The following is a 3,734-nucleotide window of genomic DNA, read 5'->3' as shown; positions in this document are numbered from 1 at the left end:
TTAAAAATGAAAGCGGCTGAGAGCTACCAATGTTATACAGTACTTAAATCTCTTAAATAATGTATCAATCCAAACTGCTATACACACCTTTGTTCAATTGTGCTGGAAATATTTAAAAAGTACTGATACACACACTGAAATAATTTTACCAATTTTATGACAAAAGCCAACAAATAAAATTGTATTTACCTAAACAGTGAAATAAAACATTGAAAAAACCAACGCCAAACACATGTTCAAATAAATTTTTGACCATTTTTAAATAGGAAATTATAATATATCAGCCTTTATCAGGCGCGCTGGAATGATGACTTGATAGCTAGGACTGTAACTGTAGCTAGTTGGGGATTAGTGACCACTGTGGTGCATCGATAAGAATGCAATTAGATGCTGTAAATCTCTTTGATGGGTTTATTGACAGTCAGCAGAGGATTATCTGTCTTCATGAATGTACAGTATGTGTGGTTCTACAATAAACAATAAAAGAAAGAAAATATCAGCATACAATTAAACAACAGTGCTGACATGATTAAATTAGTAAACTAATAAATTGTAATTATTATACCTTTCCCTTTTAAGTAGCCTAGCTGGTTATACATATCAAATAACCAAATAAAATACCAGGTAACACACATTATCTTCTTACTGAATTAAAGAACAGCCTTCATACTGCTAGTTCTCAATACTATCAACCCGAAAAACATAGTTCTCTACTACTCAACCATAATTACACTCAAGTAATAACTATACAGTGTCAGGTAAGCACACACATAAGCATAATATTAATATAAACAAATAAAACTAGGCATTAGCATGATACTAGCGAACTTTATGCTAACATACTACATATCAATGGAGTATCTAAGAATAGACTCCTTTTACAACCTGACGCACCGAAACACATATGTAAACATTTACACCAGGGTACTCACATGTCTCTGAACGCACACATGTACAGATAGCGGCACGGACGACAACTATTCACCTCAGAAATATCTACAATGCGTTTCCCGGCCAATCTCACGACCAACTCAAAACGAAACTAAAAACTGTCGTCGCGAAAACTGAAACGAAGCCGCTGATTGGCTGATCCCTGTTACAGCGAGTCCTTCTTCACAGCCGCCCCCAAATTTGCACAGTCAAATTTGCTGTCCCATAGAAAGACTGGCTGTCTCAGGTGCTGTCTCAGGTATGGCAGGAAGTTGAACAAGACGGGCAACTGGCCTGGTGTAGTTCCTGTCATTCACCTGGATCTCCGCTGTCCTTATCCTTCCATCTGCACCTGGGATAACCTTTGTGATGCGACCAATAGGCCAGAGCACCCTCGGGAGCTGTGGGTCAATGATCATGGCGACAGTACCAACTTGTAATGGGGCCACTTCTTTCTGCCACTTGGTGCGCGTCTGCAGGGCCGGCAGATAGTGCCTGATAAATGTCCTCCAAAATTGGTCGGCAAGGACCTGCGTATGCCTCCAGCGGCGGCGGCTCAACAGCTCGGACTCCGGATACAACACCTGGGGCAGCGATGGGTCGGGCCGCCCCATCAAGAGCAGATTGGGGGTTACTGGGTCAGGGTCTGCGACGTCACTTGATACATACCCCAAGGGCTTAGAGTTTAGGATGCCCTCGATCTCGATCAGGACCGTGCGCAAGACTTCTTCTGTCACAGTCTGCATCTGGATTGTAGCATACAGGGCAGCTTTGATAGATTTAATTTCCCTCTCCCATGCACCACCAAAGTGAGGTGCACTTGGAGGGTTAAATCTAAACTGGATCTGATGTTTGGCCAGTTCTGCCTGTAAAGTGGGGTGCAGAGCCTTGAAAGACTCGTGGATTTCCCTCTCACCTCCTCTGAAATTCGTGCCCTGATCCGACAGAAGCTCCGCTGGTTTTCCCCTGCGTGAGATAAATCTGCGGAGGGCCATCAGGAAGGAATCCTGGTCGAGACTGGTCAGGACGTCTATGTGGACAGCTCGGGTAGTGAGGCACTTAAATAGTATACCCCAACGCTTCTCATTACGCCGTCCGATTTTGACCATGAAAGGCCCGAAACAATCCATTCCTGTAGAGAAATAAGGAGGCTTCATCAACCGCAGGCGGGCGAGAGGTAAGTCTGCCATTTGTGGCACTGCAGGCTTCGCTCTCCATCTCCGACAATCAGGGCAGGAGTACTGGTGCCGCTTCACAGCTTCTCTTCCACGAAGGATCCAGTATCGTCGGCGAAGTTCTGCGAATAGTCGCTCTGAGCCTGGATGATGGAGGTCTCGGTCAGCATCTTGAATGATGAATTTAGTCACCTGGTGAGCTGGGTCTAGAACTATGGGATGAATGGCTTCTGTGTCCAGCAAATTACTGCAACGCAATCTGCCTCCAACCCTAATCAGCTTCAGTTGATCATCAAATTCAGGAGCTAATGTAATCAAACGGCTGGTGGAAGGGACAGGTTTCCTTTCTGAAAGGTGTTGAAAGTCCTCCTCGAAGCAGTCTACCTGAACTTGTCTCAGTAGGTCTATCTCAGCATCCTGATAGTCTTGTGCAGATGGCGTTGACTGACTACCTGCCGCCCCATGGCGGGACCTCACAATTGCCTCTATCATGTCCCTGAAACCATTGAATTGGCTGGCATCAAGTAAGGGCGGAAGAGGAACGGTGATGATGGAGCCGCAAAATGTGGCCTTGCGAAGCTCTGTGGCATCCAACTGCTCAGCCTGTGGCTTAGTAGGCCATTGCTGAGGTGACAGGCGCAAAAAAGTCTGGGCCATGGTTCCACCGGCTCTCCCCTGCCAGCTCCCTCAGGGTCCTCCCACGCGTAATGTCATCTGCGGGATTATTTTCAGAATCCACATACCTCCATGCTTGGGCATCAGTCAGCTCCTGGATCTCAGCAACTCTGGTGCCCACAAACACCTTAAACCTGCAAGAGTCTGACTGAAGCCACGTGAGAACGGTGGTGGAGTCTGTCCAGAGCACCACCCCATGAAGTACCAGGGTGAGCTCACGCTGCAACAGCACTGCTAGCTGAGCTCCAGTCACCGCTGCACATAGCTCTAATCGCGGTATCGACTGTTGGCGCTTGGGGGCCACTCTTGACCGTGCAGTTAGAAAAGCCACCTCCACCTTGCCACCTGAACCCTCCGTACGAAGGTACGCAACTGAACCGTAGGCTTTCTCTGATGCGTCACAGAATATATGGAGGCTTCTGACAGAACTGGGGTGGTCCAGAGGGGGACTTGAGTAACACCGTGGCAAGACAATCTCCGGAAGGTGTTGCAGCTCATTCTCCCAAATTAGCCAGGCCTTGAGGGCATCATCTGGCAGCGACGGGTCATCCCACTCTCTCTCTTTGTTCCAAAGGTGCTGCACAATGATTTTGGCCCGCGTGGCGAAGGGAACGAGAAAGGGATCAAAAAGCCGTGCCAGTGTACTATAGATGTTCCTCATAGTCGGTGTGGGACGGTCAGTGACGTTACACTTGTAGGCCAGAGTGTCCGAGGCGCAAAGCCATCTGAGTCCAAGTGCAAGCTCCTGTGGATCCTCCATTGACTCTGTGAGCCATAACTCGCTGTTCTGGGATCTTGCCCCTTTAGGAAGGTGACTGATAACTTCGGGAACATTACTTCAATTTGTCAACCAGTTGTCTTGCTGCTGTAGAGGAGGAGAGGCTCTGTAAGTGGTTATCCACATAAAAGTAACGCTTGACGGCCACCCGGACATCCTCCTCTAGCTGGCTGTGG

At 47.5% G+C, this 3,734-nt stretch overlaps 1 long non-coding RNA gene across 1 annotated transcript; it reads right to left on the bottom strand.

Moving 5' to 3' along the window:
* Positions 1–303: 303 nt before the first annotated feature.
* On the bottom strand, positions 304–1,311 carry LOC109081824. Its single transcript, XR_006153981.1, has 2 exons — positions 933–1,311; positions 304–467 (listed from the first exon to the last, which is right to left on the bottom strand). It is a non-coding gene; the product is annotated as an uncharacterized LOC109081824 (long non-coding RNA).
* Between the last annotated feature and the right edge of the window lie 2,423 nt (positions 1,312–3,734).

This window comes from Cyprinus carpio, chromosome A3 (assembly GCF_018340385.1).
Source record: "Cyprinus carpio isolate SPL01 chromosome A3, ASM1834038v1, whole genome shotgun sequence".
Taxonomy (NCBI): Eukaryota; Metazoa; Chordata; class Actinopteri; order Cypriniformes; family Cyprinidae; genus Cyprinus; species Cyprinus carpio.
The sequence above is the reverse complement of the archived record's forward strand: the minus strand, read 5'-3'. Positions and strand labels throughout refer to the sequence as shown.